Genomic DNA, 18,072 nt, shown 5'->3' on the forward strand with positions numbered 1-18,072 from the left:
GAAAAGGATTTACCGGTAGGTACTTAAAATCCTATTTTAGTTCCCTCTTTATGGACTTATAATGAAATGAAAGTTCAGAGATTGGGGCTTTGAGAGGCCAAAGAAAGGCTGGTATCAGGACTCTTAGACACATCGGGGACCTTCTGAATAGAAGCTGCATAGATCTTAAATTTCATCCTTCCTAATTGTAGCCACAACTCAATGTTTAGTCTCGGATAGAGTCTGCCTTAGAGCAGTAGTTCTCACCCTCAAGTTCTCCCAACAGGTCATATTGAGTATTTCTGTCTGTGGAAGCAGGTGGAGTAATTACTGACCCAGCAAAACAGATCAACTCAACTGTGCATGATGAAAGATATCCACAAAACATGACCTGTTACTGGTACTTGGAGGACCCGTTCTACACATGCACAATATATTGTGGCAGGGACAGCATGATTCCACACGAGGTTAATGTGGAACGGCAGGCTTTTGCAGGATTGGAGCAGCAGGTTTTTCGCAGAGTCTGTTGTAAGCCACAGCTGGGCTAATTACTACAACTTGTCTGTTACCTTTTTAAAAATGTGTTCAGTAGGTTATTGCTCCTGATGCCAGCAAGGGCCAGGCGGTAGGTTGGGGGTCTGGGGTTACATTAGGAGCCAATTTGGAACTGCACTATTTGTGATGACCAGAACTTTAAATGTTGTGCTGTTTTAAGAACTGCCTGCAAAACCTGCATCTAATTGTGTAACCTGCCTGAGGTGGAAAAATAAAGTGAGTTGGACTGTACTCCATCTGTGTGGTTCTGTCACAATATAAAACCTCTGAGCTGTACATAAAACATCTCTTAATTAGGCCCTGAGTTTTAATGGGTGTGTTAGGGGGGTCATTCCGACCTGGTCGCATGCAGGCTATTTTTTGCACTGCTGCAACCAGGTAATCACCGCCTGACGTCCGGAACCCTCATCTTCAACGGCTGTGCACGCCTGCGTTTTTCCGGACACTACTCAAAAACGGTGAGTTGCCGCCCAGGTCTGCCTTCTGCCTGTCAATCTTCTTGCGTTTGCCGCTGCGAACAGCTTCTTCGTAAGGTCTGCCGCTTTGTGGCGACACCTGTTGTCGGCGATTGACGCGCCTGCGCATTGCGAACGGGTCGGAATGACCCCCTAGGAGCAGGGACGTGTGTGTGGCTTTGCCTTAATAATGGGTATGGCAGGTTCCCGAAGGAACAACAAAACAAAAAGAAAATGGAAGAAACTGCGCAATGTCTTACATTAATTGTTTTGAGCTGTGCACAGCTAAACATAAAACCTATTTATGGTCTCTATAAGCTATGTATTAGTAAAGAATTGTGAAAAATAAAATGCAGCCGATGCTTCAGTAGTTTTAACTCTTAGCTGGGTCACGTCATTCTTGCCGCGTCTGCCCAATGTCCTTCTGCCTTTGCCAGGGTAACACTTGGTTGGAAGATGAAGTAGAAGATGATCATTTCTGAGTTGATGCAGCCTCACAGGCTTTTACAGAGCCCTAAAATGGGATGCATCTTCCATATAAAGGGTCTGCTTTATTTTTACACTGCAATTTAGAATTTAGTTTGAACACACCCCACCCAAGTCTAACTCTCTCTGCACATGTTACATTTGCCCCCATCTGCAGTGCACATGGTTTTGCCCATTAGTGTGCTTGTTTTGGTCTGCTAACAAACCGGAATAAGGCCCCTAGTGCCATTTTAAATTCTGAATTCAAATATGTGATTAGAACCTTTCCATCAGTCATAGTGTGATTGTTACTCTTCTTTCAGATTTTGGTGTTTTTTTTTATGGCCTGGCATAGAAACAATATGTCCCCCTGTAGTCCCCACTCTCACCTTTATGTGGAGCCTCTTGCAGCTTCCTCCTCCTTCTCCAGGCAGCCTGATCTGCTGGTGTAGCCCAAACCCACTGGTCCGATCAGAGGAACATGTGTCCTGGGTTGGGTGACCAATCCCGGGAATTGGGATTGAAGAATGATCATTCCCAGGATTGACTTTTTTCAGTGTCCCACCCCACCTGCCCAGACCAGATAACTCACCCCAATCTGGATGGAAGTAGGGTTGGGCCACTTGCTGTGAGGTGCAAGACAGTGCAAGGTGGCGGTGAGGTCCGGCCGGCAGGAGGCTGGCTGTGCAGCGTGACCTCTGACCTCACGTCACGCTGCGCGGTGCACCAGCCGGAGCGAGAGGGAGCTGAGCAGGGGGAGCCATGGCAGTGTCTGAGCTTCCTGAGGCCACTCAATGCTGCCAGACATAGAAAAAACTAAGGTGGTGGCTAATCCCAAAATCCCTGGGATTGGAAGCTCCAATCCCAGGATTGAATCCCGGGCAATTTTAGGCTGGGATCCCACCGATCCCAGGATTGGCCACACCCTAGTCCTGGGCTCCTTCATTGAGGGTCCAGCACATTTTCCTGTGGTCCCCTGGGTGTCTCTTACCATAGAGAAGCCTGTTTGCTCAAGTATTTGTTGTATTTGTTAGAATATTTTCAATAATGCCAAGAAAGAGTTTAAAACATCCAGACAATTTCTGTTAGGTGTGTGGAGAAGTAACAATCAAATCTCAGAGGCGAAATATCACGCACCTTGTATAAAAGTGTTATGACCTTTACTTCGGGTGTAAAGTTGGTGATCTGGCTAAGGACTGGGCCCCACATCTATACTGTGTATCATGGGTTAGGCTTCTCACTGGCTGCAAAAATGGTTCACATTACATGCCATTTGCAATTCCTATGATTTGAGGGGAACTGAACGACCAATCAACAGATTGCTATTTCTGCTTAACCAACATCAGAATACTTCCACCTAGACGTCTTCTCAGAGAATCTTGGTGCTGTCAGTGATGAGTTTGGCCAGCGGTTCAATTAGCAAATTTCTATGATGGGAAAGAAGTGCCAAGGCAAATGGAGTTTCAGTATGCTGGATGACTATTGCTGGACCATGAAAAGAGACATCCCAAAGGCAAAATAGGCCGGAAAATCATCATCTACAACTTTTTAGGTCAGCCAGAATGAGGTGTATATTTATCATTCAGACATACGTTTAAGGTTTAATTAAATTAATACTTACATATGTCACATAAAAAATCTGAATGCATATTCGAATTTAGCATGAAAACTACATTTAGATTCAGTTTATTTAGTTCTTGTGAAAGAAAAAAAAGTTTATTTTTGTAGACCAGTGTAAGTTAGGAAATTTTCTTGAGTGTTTGGGGTAAGAAAGCTTTTATGAAAACTTAAGTTGTAAAAATTGCTTCTTCCTCACCCACATTAACAGTGGTGAAATTCTAGTGATGATTATCATTTAATTATATAGCAGTACAAATTCTGGACAATAATCAACATATTAAATACACTATTGTAATAAACAGAAGAATAGATAACAATTAATACAATTACAGCATTAATTAAGTCTCCGAATTTCCTATATGGATATTCTAGGATCTGTTTTTTTTTAAATAATTTAGAGTTAAGATTCTTAAATGTGGGCAATCGCATTCATACATGAAATAAAGGGTTAAGTTTTCAAAAGAGATGTTCAATTTAATTAATATGCATAAATATATTGTATGTCCTATTTATGAATAGAGTAAAAAATATCAGTGCATAAAGAGGGTTGTGAAAATTAAATTAAATGATTACAAAAATAATAAATGATAAGGAATTCTTGGAGATCGAATTGGTGAATTGAGAAATTATAAAAAAAATAATAGGTAAGTAAGAAAAAAAATACATCTGGAGTCAGCAACAAATAATATGGTGAAATAATTATGTATAAAAAAAGGTGTGGACCAGCAGTAATAAAAATGTATATTGACCACCAACAGGGCAGAATTAAAGTTTCAAGACATAATAGTAAAGTAAAATTAGTACAGATTTAATACCTAAGACACAACATACAGTTTATGAATTTTGTCATAGTTCAGTATAAAACTCGTTTGTGTGTATGTATGTATATATATATATATATACAGACCGGATTGAGGCGGCACTCAGAGACTTAGTATATTGGTGAAGCAGGCATCCGAGCACGGATGCTGTTTTTATTAGTGTTACGTTTCGGGGATGTATCATACGAAAATACAGTGCATCAAACAAGTATATATACACAGTGTGTAATTAGTGCAACTTACCCCCCTTACGGCAGCGTGTATCGCGGTCCACCGGACTTCCCCGCTCGGCACATCCGGTTTCTGCGTCACCACAGCACAGGAAGTGACGTGCGTGGGCCGGACGGTTGCCACGACGACGCGCCGCAAGCTGTGATACAACAGAATGTAAACAACTGTGAAACATCTACATGTTGAATACGTATAATGCATTTTTGGACAAACATAGTGATAAAAAATCAAATAAAACATGACATACATGCAAAGCGCTAATACAAGCTCGAGTATGCCTCACACATAAATAATTTAACAAGGTGATAAAAAACATACATAATACTCCTATAGTGCCTGCACTGTATAATAGGAGCCTTTGACCTGTGCTGTGAGTATTGTTTAGAATTTAAAATTTAAATATTGAATATTAGCAATTAGCTATTACAAAGACTTACACATGATTGCTGTTCAAGCTACCCTAGTATTTCACATCTTGCTAGAAGATCATAAGTCACCAGATGTGGATGAATATTCTGTATATGTCTACTGTTAACCATTATATATAATATATACCTTTTAAAGATACCTCATAATCAAATAAAGCGCCTGAAAAGGTTCAATATAAAAGTCAGAGGGGGATATCCAATTATCCCCGGTAAATTACCAGGGCTAATTGTTTCTAATTAGCCCCGATAAGCCGCAGCACGCGCCGGCAGGCGAAGCAGAGTCCCCGGAAACGGGAGCTGTTTCACCCGAAAACACACGGGTTTCACTGAACCTGTGTGTTTTCGGGAGAATTTTTTTTTTTTTTACATGCGATTTAACGGGATAGCCTGTAAAAAAATAAATCTGTGAAACATCGGAAAAAAAGTCTGATAAACAGCCGAAAACGGACGTTTTTCGGACCCGATGTTTTAACGAGGATAATTGGATATCCCCCACAGTGCTTCACACTCCTCCAGCTAATAAGAGTTTATAGAATGAAATGTCTCAGAACAGAAATAATACTTGCATGAGCTAAATGCAGTTATCGCAGGATCACCTAGAAATAGCATAGCATGCAGTCCGACTGTCAGGGCCGGTTCTAGCCCTTCTTGCGCCCCGCGCGGGAAATGGGGGCGTGGCTTCATACAGGGGGCGTGGTCAGTTACGCCCCCTGTACAGTAGAGTAGCGCCGCTGAAATGCTGAGCGGTGCACAATGACGTCATCGCGCACCTCACAGCAAAGGTCCTCTCCACGAAGGGAAACTAGACACATAGCGTCTAGTTCCCTTCACAGGGGACACAGCGGCAGAGGGGGGCACACCAGTAGCAGATCTTGCCATGGTGCAGCGCCCTCCCGAAGGCGGTGCCCCGGGCAAAAGTCCTGCTTGCCCGTGGCAAGATCCGCTACTGCCGGCTGTGTGTGAAAAACCACCCAATCAGTATTTAATGGCTGCTGCTAGCATTGCGGCACCGCTCTCCACTCCGGGATCAGATGGATGTATCGCCGCAGCTGCTATGAACATTATCTAGGCTCCACTGCTTCCTGGCTGCTGTACCTATGGCTCCACTCTTCTTACCCCTGCAACGGGTGTAGTATTGTATGCTGGCGGCCGGGCTCCCGGCGACCAGCATACCAGCACCGGAATCCCGTCCGTCAGCGTGGCGAGCGCAAATGAGCCCCTTGCGGGCACAGTGGCACGCTGTTTATTCTCCCTCCAGGGGGGTCGTGGACCCCCAAGAGGGAGATAAAGTGTCAGGATGCCGGCGCCGGTATACTGTGTGCCGGGATCCCGACAGCCGGCAAACTGAAGACCACCCCCTGCAACCATGGTATCTTACATGGAGTAGGTTATAATATTAGGCAACTGCCAATCCAGCGCTTCATGTAAACAGGATCTTCCAGAAAGGTACACAGTAGTGTGGGAGGAACCACTGACACATTTTCCCCGCTTGCCAGGGGGGCTTTATCAAAAATATGAGTACGGAGCATGGTACACAGGTTAACCCCCCCCCCCCCCCCCCCCTCCACTATACTGACACCAACTCTGGCTGTTAAAGCCTATTCCTAATTTACTAATATTTTCACTACATATTACTAAATTATTAAAAAGCTGCAAGCATAATTGTGTTGACGAAGCATGTGATAGGCTGATATGAAATGGAAACGTTTGAAAAGCAGCATATCTCTTAACTTTATCGGATATTAGCGTTAGAGCCTACGTAGCCTGAGACTTGACAATAACTTGACTTATGTGTCTGTTGAAAGACACAAGCTGCTAATTCTATTGAGCTCCGATAAAATAAATCCCTATTTCAAGAAGCAGGTAGCACCCCATTTTGTCGGAATCCTAAATCTGATACATTTGTCTGTACAGTACTTACTAACCACGAAACCTCTATTCAGAAGAATGTTGCAGATCCCATATCCTAAATGATTTTAAGATGAAAGTCTGAAAGAGTATGAATAGCTGAATCTATTGAAAGTGAACAGACATGGAAGCCTTGAGGGCTACATAGTGCCTATCCTTATTTCCTAATGGACCCATGTCTCTGTTCCAAAAGTTTTTGAAATGGGTCATTGTATCAAAGTGTTGAACACTCAAAATATAAAAATAAATGAACAAAACTAATTTCCTAGAGCCCAGGGAGCTTAAGAATTGTTTTGTAGGCTATTCTTGAAGGAAAGGGGGACTTACAGGAACTGAGCATTCAGGGTGTGCTTTTATTATAGACAGTGGTAGAAATTTTACCTTGGGAAAACAAATTCAGTATATAATGGTGTAAAGGATTGATAAAGCCAAATATTTATCTTATATAACGCACTATAAAAAGGTTAAGAAACACAGTACGCAATTGGCGCACGAGGTACCGTAAGGGTACGCTCTTAGCGTAGCGGACGCTGTATCGGGAGCGAGCCGCTCGAGCGACACAAACGCTCGCGAGAATACGCTGTTGGTATCGGGCACACTATAGGTAAGCGACTACCGTAATGCTACGCTATCAGCGTAGCGGACGCTCGAGACCACGAGGAGATCACGAGCGGCGCAGACGCTCACAAGATAACAATCAGTAGACCTTGAATGTAACACACAGAAATGATATTCTTATACTGTAAACCTTGTACTGAAACACTGTAGCGATATGACGCTGCTTTACCTTGTTTACACTAAAGCTGTTTGAGCGATAGAGACGCTCCTATTACCCACTGCAATATAATGAACACACAATACCGGTTTAAGGGTCTAACGCCTTTTAAGGAAATGAATGAACGTTCAAAAGAATAATACAATACAAGTCATACACTACCAAAATAACATTGAATATCTAACCAAGTAACTACACGTAAAATACAATAGCAGTACAATAACACTTTGAGAGGAAAAGAGAGAGAAAGAGGAGAGGAGAGAGAGATATGGCTCACAATAACAAGAAAGACAATATGATTGCGGAGAAACTTACGCACAAAGGGTAACAATCACATGCGCCTCCTGGATATCCAGCTCCCGATTATCAGCAATGAGAACTGTTGAAGAGAATAGAGAGCTGGCCCAGATCGGCTTGTCCTTTTATACACTACACACAATACAGTACAATGGTCCCTATATTCTTATTGTTCATTGGACACAGGAATTCCTCTTCGCATTATAACAAAAGGTCATAGGTTGATTCATACAGGTGGGCTGTGACTATTCCTAACTGCTCAGGTGGGTGGGAAACTAGGTTTCCCGCCGCATGGATAATAAAGTGCAAATACTAGTAAATGTCCATAAACTTCTTATGTCCATAACTATTCGCACGAGCGAGTTATCCGCTTCAAACCAACACCGGAATATTGCTAATTAAATATTCTTCCGATGGATACTAAACACCACTGTATAACCCTTGTCTGACCCTTCGTATCAAACAAAGAGGGATCTCTTTGTCCATGAACATGCTACATTAACTAAACTTTCAGATTCTATCAAAGAGACCATGATCTACAAATTAAATTATATGGTTAAAATATGTAACGATTGAGTCGCACGCTAGACGCATACAAACTCTACCGTAAATGCGCATACCGTGCGCCTGCGGGTGCACGCAACAGCGAGTATGCGCACGCACGGGAGAGCACATGCACGCGCAGCGAGGACACGCATGAGGTGCAAATATGGCAGTGTGCATAGTGATATTTTTCTGACTTTGACAGTCCACCCTTTGCCAGTCACCAATAACTGCCACTTTCTAAAACATTTCAAAAAGAGAAAAATATATGTCATGAATAATACATTTCTTTGATTGGGTAGGGGAGGAGAGGAGAAGGTAGGAAAAGGGTATGACCTAGTGAGATAGCAGAAGCATGTGTGTATGAATCCATGTTTGGGGGGTCATGTATCATCGTGCCGTACATGTTTTAAATCAAGCTTCGAGGTATTGCGAAGTATACATTTGAATTCCTTCTTATCCCGTGGTACGGGTCTGTGGATGGGCTATCAAACTTTACCGAGCTCTCTTCGGCTTTTGGTTGCAACAAAATGGGGGAGCACATTTTAGTTGCTGATACATGAATGGGGGAATATGTGAGTGCTGATATCTGTGCCTGTATTCCCTATCGACTATGTGTGTCATTACCTGAAGGTTGTAGAGGTGAAAATAAGAAGTGTCGTTACGGGGTAGAGATACCATTATGTGAGGTTAATATGCATTTGTTGGTTTAAGTCTTGTCTGAAGTCTTGTCTGAAGTCTTCTTTGGGCTTTTGCTATTAACGGTATGCAAAAAGCCTTGTCAATGTCCATAGACTTACAAAAAAGTTGGGCTAGCGTAAGTTTAAAATTTCTAGGGAAACTGGGGGTCTATGGCATAGTCCATCTGTTTGTCTGTGTACAAGGTTGTCAAACTTCTTCTTTAGTCCATCTGTTGTCTGTATACAAGGTCATCAAATTCCTCTTCCAAGTGAGTCTTTTTACCTTGGAGAAAAACAAAGGAGAAACGGGTGAAAGAAACGGACCGTAGAATCGCATTTTCATCACAACAGTGTCTCTATCGTTGGGTCGTAAATCAAATCCATTGGAATTATAATGTCCTCACTCCTTAGACTCATCACTTTAGTACTCCGTTTACACTTCGTTAAAGCCTGAATGCATCTAAATATCAGACCAATCGATATGACAACACCCAAGATACATAGAAGAAACTTCCCTACATCCATTATAACTCCTTGAGCCCATTCTCCTAAACCGGAGAACCAATTTCGCGGGTTCAACCATGACACCCAACTGGTCAGCTCATTACCCACAGCAGCAAGGGTGAGATTGTGTCTCCTGCGGAATTCCCACTTTAATTGGAGAATGTCGTCCATCTTTTGGTCTATGACCTCGACCGGGTCCTCGGTGCTATTCGTAATATAAGTGCAGCATTTTACGCCGTACTGCGTTGCCAGTGTGACACAATATCCGCCTGTCACTGCTGTGAGATAATTGAGAATCATCCTATGCTGAACCAGTTCTGTTTTATAAGCTTGGAGCTCTCTTCCGGTATATCTAAAAGTGTCGTCATACATTTCTGTGATATTGTCTAATAAATTTGCAAGCGCAGATATATATTTATAGTTCAACACTCCTCTGGCGGTGCGAGTGATGTCTAACGCGAGTAGAAACTGAATCCCGGTAGATTCATGGATCAGGTCAGAGGCCGGATGCTCTGCCCTTACTGTCAGTTGCCTTTTAACTACGTGCTCGTAATGAGTGTGAGTGTAAGGAGCTTGGGCACTGCGGTGAATATCTTTCATTTTGGTATGCGATACAGTCATTACTTCAGGCAGTACTTTTCCAATATAACACAATCCTTCAGAGTTTGGGGCAAGCCACTTATACGCCTTCCTCCCGCATATGAAATATGCATCATCGGGGAGAACATATGGGACGGAGTAGGACATAACCATATTACACATTTTCCATATGAAATCTCCTAACCCTAATTCTCCCATCTGTTTAGTACACGTATCAGTTTGTATGATATGTGCACAGTATCCTGGTGATACCTCTCCAACTCTCATGATCCTATTTCCCAAGGTGTACCTATACCGGAAGAATTTCCCATGGTCGGCTATCTGGCGTATAAGTTCTGTATGTATGGGCAATCTGTCGGCTCTATATGAAAATGTCATGGTTTGATTACTCCATGACACTTCCCAATTTCCCGGCTTTCGGGGATTGGAAATGTTAAAACATACTAGGGATTTATCCACATGATATTGGTGGAGCTTCAAACTAGGAGGACTGGAGATATTAAATCTCCTGTCCACCGGCCTCCCACCACTTAGCTCAAGTACCTCCCCTACCGTTAAAGGGAATGGTACTAAGCCTGATTTACTATGGCCTTGAGGTACTTGAGAGCATACCCAACAATCTGTCTGATTTAACACTTTACCCACTAAGGAGTGATAGTCACTCAATGGATGCTGGTCCATGTGGATATTAAAACTGGACTGACATTTCTTGATGCACCCATCCTCTACTGCACTGTCACAGAGTCTACAGATACAGTTCTTTTCAGTTAACATCCCTTCACAATGTTTACAAATAACATGGCTGCTAGATCGTTTCCGGTACTCGCCTTTGCTCGGTGATTGTGTTGCTATTGGAAATTTACACCTCCGTCCTAGTCATCAGAAACCCTTCTGGATCCTTTCTCGACCTCACTGGTACTCTCACCGAAACAGACTGCTCTGGTCAACATCAGGGTCAACATGAAAACACGGCTCACAGTCTCTCGAGGCGAGTCCATCTTACAGGAGGAGAAATTTGTAATGGGGGTACAGGAAAACAGTTTGAGGGTGGGGAGAGAAACTTGTTACGATAATTAGTTCTCTAGTCTTGTTGTTCTTCTTGTTCTGCTGTCATCTCAAAGGTGCGGTCTCTCAGTCTTCCAACCGAACACTCCGGTGATACAATATTTCTTCCAAACCAGCGATCTTTCTGTAAGGAGCAAAAATCTTGCATTACCATTTGTCTAACTGATGTGTGACATACCATCTTTAAAACATGAAAACATGAATGAGAAGAGAGAAAACAAAAAAAACAAAAGAGAAAGAGAACAATTCATATACATATATATTACATAAACCAACAATAAACAACAACAGGGAAAAACATTTTTCAAACATTTTAAAACATTGTTCATCAGGCTGTCATATTTACATGTCCAATGGTATCCTTGCGCAGTCCCTCCCACCAGCACCTCCATACTCCACCCTTTGTATCTGGCCAGGATACATTGACGCGGGTAGGTCATGCTGGGGTTTGGTAGACTTCTGCAAGGACCAAGTAGCTATGCAATGTTTGAGTCCTGCCGATGACTGTCAGAGATGGGAAAAAGAAATCATTTCACAGATACATTACAAATTTTACCCAGTCATTCCTGTGTCCTCAAGGAATGACCTCCCAACTTGTTAACAATAACCTCAGGCTTACCATCTGTCCTAGTGATCACCTTTCCTGACTACATATCATGGGTGTGGGCCAAAATTCTTCCTATCTGATCCCTGATTACAATTTGGTGTGTCATAACTTTGCTCATTTCTTTGTCTAGGGGGTCTGACTTTATGTGGGCTGTTACAGTTGCTGGCATAATGCCCTTCTCTTTTACAACGATAACAAATCCTTGATTTCCTCCATGTGCCAATGGCCTGGGGTTTTGGTTGATTTGATGTCTCCTCTAATGCTTGGATGCCCATCGCCATCAACCGCTCTTCCTGTGTTTCTCTGGTTCTTTGACTATTATGGTCATGTCGTTGTCTAGGGGGTGTATATACCTTGTGTGTGTTCTTAGACCTACAATCTCGTGCAACATGACCTTCTCTTAAGCAGTTGTAACAGCTTTTCACCTTTGACTTACCCTCCGGAATCTGGGGCTTCTTTGTTTCCCTGTGCTTGCTGATGCGTTGCTCATGCCCAACAGCAGAGTCCCTTAATGCAGTTACTGATTTATCTCCCCAGTATGGATTGGTGGTCCGTATCCTTGCTCTCAACACTTCCTTTAAACCATCCATTAGCACAGATACTGCTACTTCTCTGTGCGGTGCACTTGTTTCGATGTTTTCTATACCCGTATACCTAGTCATGTCGTGCAATGCCCGGTGGAAATAATTCGAAGTACTTTCCCCTTCGTTTTGTCTTATGGAGAAAATCTCATTCCACTTGACAATGGCAGGGAAATATATTTCTAACTGTCGGTTGATCTGCTTAATACATTCCTGATTGTGTTCCTCCGTACAAGGTACCTCTGTATCTACTTTACAATCAGCAATGAATTTCGCAGGGTCAACGCTGGAGGGCAAACATGCCCTCAGCACTGTCCGCCAATCTTTGTTGGTGGGTTCTGTTGAGTTTCCTAGTTCTTTAATAAATCTCTGACATGCAACTAAATCTTCCCTGGGATCAGGGAATTCAGACATGATTGATCTTAATTCTGTCCGGGACCAGGGACGGCGCATTGCACTGTCCTTGACGGGAATGATTCCCTGATTGTCAGTCTTCCCATTGGGGACTGTGATCACCCTGACAGGACTAAATTCAATTACATCACCTTGTGTTGGTCTTACAATATGAGGTACATTTGTTTGTGCGTAATATATAACATTGTACGTACCTGTGGACACGACCTCACCTGACCCTCCGTTAGGGGGTTTGATTACTGTCTTTACCAATTTGGTCGCGTCCACCTGGATGTCTTGTGTGATGGCTGCTGGAAAAGGTGCCGACATCGTGCTGGGCTCACGTTCTTGCTTGTAGTCCTGAGGGAAGTTTAACATGGGGTGCGACTTGCACAGGTTAACATTTGTAATTTTTACACTTTCATTTTCATAAACATTATTACATTTGTTACTTTCATTCTTAATACAGTTACTAAGTGCATTTTTATCGTACCCTATTGCGCCATTCTCTGCAACCATAATCCTCTCCATTGCCATGTCTCTCTTCCCAAGATGAGAGTCAGCTATGTAAGTTAAGTTTCGTTGTATTTCACTTTCCTTTTGCCATAACTTTAAACAACCATAATGTTCGATCCGTCTCTTTGCTGATTTAATGAGACATATCCTTCTCCTAAGGTTTTGTAACACATCTGGGCTAAAGCTGCCTACCCAAGGGAACTTATCCTCGTCACATACAGTCATTCTTTCCCATTCATCACATAAAACCTCTGTGTGTGAACCGTATTTTTCACACATTACATACCTTGCCGACCCGATTGGTCGGTTTACTGAATCAACCCGAACCGAGGTTGATCGCCCCCTACCTGAACAACTGGCCCCCATAACTTGCAGGTGATGCTTTCACTACCTCTGACCTTAATCAGGGTCTTCAGCGAACCCTTACAAAAACCAAGATGTTCAAGATAGGCCGACGGTGGCGGTTTACCGAGTACCCCACTCACTCGCCCACGCCGACCAATACGCCCACACACTGCCTTAGCGCTGGCGTACTCGACCCAGGGCCCCTGCGACCTGAACCTCTATTTACTGAAACATGTGAGGGTGATCCGAAGAGCACTTACTCTTTTCAGTAACTATTGGTTGCTGGATAGTTCCTGAGTGACCAGCGAACTTCCATTAAAATAAAAAAATTACACAAATCACGTTAGAATGTACAAATAGCGTTTATGACCCCTCTAGCGTACGCAAATGGTACTGGGTCAAATTACTAATTAATGCACACAATTACGTGCGGTACAATCGTTCTGCACATAAGCAACTAATCTTATGTGCGGAGCGACCAGTGGAATCGAAAATTGTGGCTGCGAATTCCTTCAGCCTGAGCTTCAATGGCCCTTTATGGGTTTTGCACCAACCCCCTGGGTTGTGCTCTTTTCTATTTATAGCAGACTTCTTAGTCTGCTGTACCTAGACCTCCTGGTCTGTATGACCTCCTGGTCTGTATGACCTCCTGGTCTGTTCTACAGTAGACCTTCTGGTCTGCTATACTCTAATGCTCTTTTTTTTAAATGTTTAACAAGGGATGCCTCCCTAGCCACCATGCACGTCACTTACATGTATGTACGTCACGAGAACTCGACTTCTTGTGGTTCAACCCAAAAATTGTAAAAACATATATATGCAAACACTCACTCACCACATGTACACTTTACTTTTGTTTCTATTTCTGCGCAGAAATTTCTTTCCTTTAGACCAGATGTGTCGTAAATTTAGAGAAGGATCTATTAGTTTAAATTTCGGACACTAAAATTGACTTGCGCTATTTATCGCGTTGCCACCTTTTCGCCTGTTTAAAATAATACTATCGTGTGATTTGTTACGTGGGCGTACCCGGACACTCCGTTGCGTAATATACGCTGCGTGCGTCGGCCTTTACGTTGCGTACACTAGTCTAACCCTTTTGTTAGAAACACGTGTACGCAAGGCAGATATCCACCGTAACACAATTAACACGTTTATCAATGTAGGTGATCCTCGATCATCTACCGAGCACCACACAGATCTCTCCTTGTATCTTTAGGCAAAGCTGTGTGCGTGCTTTACAAATTACCCCTTAAATGTATTACCTTTACTCTTTAACTACTGATAGCAACAAATCTTTCTTAGCCCGTTAACAATTGTGAAATGGCAAACAGGAGAGTGATATGAAAATACACAAATTAAAAGAAATGCAGATGTATGCGTGCGTGCGTACGCAAGACAGAACAGAGAGAAAAAAAACAGTTTTAAAAGACACTAGCGTATTGTTCTTACCTCCGGTTCCGGATTCCTTCAGCACCCTTTACTAAGCGAAGCAGACGCTTATCGGGTCAGCACTATGAGGAATATTACCTCCCGCCCTTTGCTGATCGATAATGTCTGCTGAAATTACCTAGTGCAGATATGTGAAGGACGGACGAGCCGCCAATTGATAAAGCCAAATATTTATCTTATATAACACACTATAAAGAGGTTAAGAAACACAGTACGCAATTGGCGCACGAGGTACCGTAAGGGTACGCTCTTAGCGTAGCGGACGCTGTATCGGGAGCGAGCCGCTCGAGCGACACAAACGCTCGCGAGAATACGCTGTTGGTATCGGGCACACTATAGGTAAGCGACTACCGTAATGCTACGCTATCAGCGTAGCGGACGCTCGAGACCACGAGGAGATCACGAGCGGCGCAGACGCTCACAAGATAACAATCAGTAGACCTTGAATGTAACACACAGAAATGATATTCCTATACTGTAAACCTTGTACTGAAACACTGTAGCGATATAACGCTGCTTAACCTTGTTTACACTAAAGCTGTTTGAGCGATAGAGACGCTCCTATTACCCACTGCAATATAATGAACACACAATACCGGTCTAAGGGTCTAACGCCTTTTAAGGAAATGAATGAACGTTCAAAAGAATAATACAATACAAGTCATACACTACCAAAATAACATTGAATATCTAACCAAGTAACTACACGTAAAATACAATAGCAGTACAATAACACTTTGAGAGGAAAAGAGAGAGAAAGAGGAGAGGAGAGAGAGAGAGATATGGCTCACAATAACAAAGACAATATGATTGCGGAGAAACTTACGCACAAAGGGTAACAATCGCATGCGCCTCCTGGATATCCAGCTCCCGATTATCAGCAATGAGAACCGTTGAAGAGAATAGAGAGCTGGCCCAGATCGGCTTGTCCTTTTATACACTACACACAATACAGTACAATGGTCCCTATATTCTTATTGTTCATTGGACACAGGAATTCCTCTTCGCATTATAACAAAAGGTCATAGGTTGATTCATACAGGTGGGCTGTGACTATTCCTAACTGCTCAGGTGGGTGGGAAACTAGGTTTCCCGCCGCATGGATAATAAAGTGCAAATACTAGTAAATGTCCATAAACTTCTTATGTCCATAACTATTCGCACGAGCGAGTTATCCGCTTCAAACCAACACCGGAATATTGCTAATTAAATATTCTTCCGATGGATACTAAACACCACTGTATAACCCTTGTCTGACCCTTCGTATCAAACAAAGAGGGATCTCTTTGTCCATGAACATGCTACATTAACTAATTACTAAACTTTCAGATTCTATCAAAGAGACCATGATCTACAAATTAAATTATATGGTTAAAATATGTAACGATTGAGTCGCACGCTAGACGCATACAAACTCTACCGTAAATGCGCATACCGTGCGCCTGCGGGTGCACGCAACAGCGAGTATGCGCACGCACGGGAGAGCACATGCACGCGCAGCGAGGACACGCATGAGGTGCAAATATGGCAGTGTGCATAGTGATATTTTTCTGACTTTGACAGGATTTAAAAACACCCATATCATACAATTGCAATAAGGAAATCACTCTCCACCAGGGATGCAGTCAATTTACCTCCGGTCGAAATCCCGACAGCAATTGACAGACGGTCAAAATCCCGACAAGGTCAAAATACAGACATGTAAAATGCCGACAGGTCAAAATGCCGACCTTAGTTTTTCATGATTTTTTCATTGAAACCGACTTGTTCATACTTTACCATCCCAGTGGACCCGGAGTGGGACTATAATAGTGCCCGAAGCATGGCGAGCGGACGCGGTACACTTATATGGTGTCCATGTCGACATACACAAAAAAACAATGAAAACGCATGTCGGCATTTTGACCTGTCGGTATTTTAAATGTTGGGATTTTGACCTTGTCGGGCAATTGCTGTCGGGATTTCATACCGATCCCCTCCACCAAGCCAAACAAGCCTGTAAGGACTTAAATTCTAATAATCTAGTCACTCACCATGAGTAGCAGCAGCCTCCGTTATTTTATCATTCTAACAGCCTAGTGTAGGATGAGAAGACCAAATCCTGCTTCCTACCACTCAGTAGTCAGAAGAGGTCAGTGACCAACATTGCTGGTAACTCACAATTTCCCCACACTAGACCCATTCCTCCAAATGGGCCAATTGTGCTACAAAGCACTTCAGATATGGTAGAGACAGACATTCTAATGCTCTGGACCTAGCTTCAGGAGCAATGATCCATCCAGACCAAAGAGGACACATAGATAGCAATTTTCTGGAAAATATGGTGGGAAAAAACTGGAGATTGTTGGAAAGAATAATTTCGGTCATAAAAATAATTTTACCAAGTTTTACGGGTCTATTTACTAAGCCTTGGATGGAGAGAAAGTGGACAGAGATAAAGTACCAGCCAATCAGCTCCTGACTTCCATGTCACAGGCTGTGTTTGAAAAATGACAGGAGCTGATTGGCTGGTACTTTCTCTCCATCCAAGGCTTAGACCCCCTTAATCTCCCTATTGTTTCAGTGCTTAATCCAGCTATAAAGATGGGAGAGATTAATGTGAATTTTTAAATTTCTCTGACGTCCTAGTGGATGCTGGGAACTCCGTAAGGACCATGGGGAATAGACGGGCTCCGCAGGAGACTGGGCACTCTAAAAGAAAGATTAGGTACTATCTGGTGTGCACTGGCTCCTCCCCCTATGACCCTCCTCCAGACCTCAGTTAGATTTCTGTGCCCGGCCGAGCTGGATGCACACTAGGGGCTCTCCTGAGCTCCTAGAAAGAAAGTATATTTTAGGTTTGTTATTTTCAGTGAGACCTGCTGGCAACAGGCTCACTGCAACGAGGGACTAAGGGGAGAAGAAGCGAACCTACCTGCTTGCAGCCAGCTTGGGCTTCTTAGGCTACTGGACACCATTAGCTCCAGAGGGATCGACCGCATGGAACTGGCCTTGGTGTTCGTTCCCGGAGCCGCGCCGCCGTCCCCCTTACAGAGCCAGAAGCAAGAAGAGGTCCGGAAAATCGGCGGCAGAAGACTTCAGTCTTCACCAAGGTAGCGCACAGCACTGCAGCTGTGCGCCATTGCTCCTCATACACACTTCACACGCCGGTCACTGAGGGTGCAGGGCGCTGGGGGGGGGCGCCCTGAGACGCAATAAAAACACCTTGGCTGGCAAAACAATCACAATATATAGCCACAGAGGCTATATATG

Source organism: Pseudophryne corroboree, chromosome 3, assembly GCF_028390025.1.
Source record: "Pseudophryne corroboree isolate aPseCor3 chromosome 3, aPseCor3.hap2, whole genome shotgun sequence".
NCBI lineage: Eukaryota > Metazoa > Chordata > Amphibia > Anura > Myobatrachidae > Pseudophryne > Pseudophryne corroboree.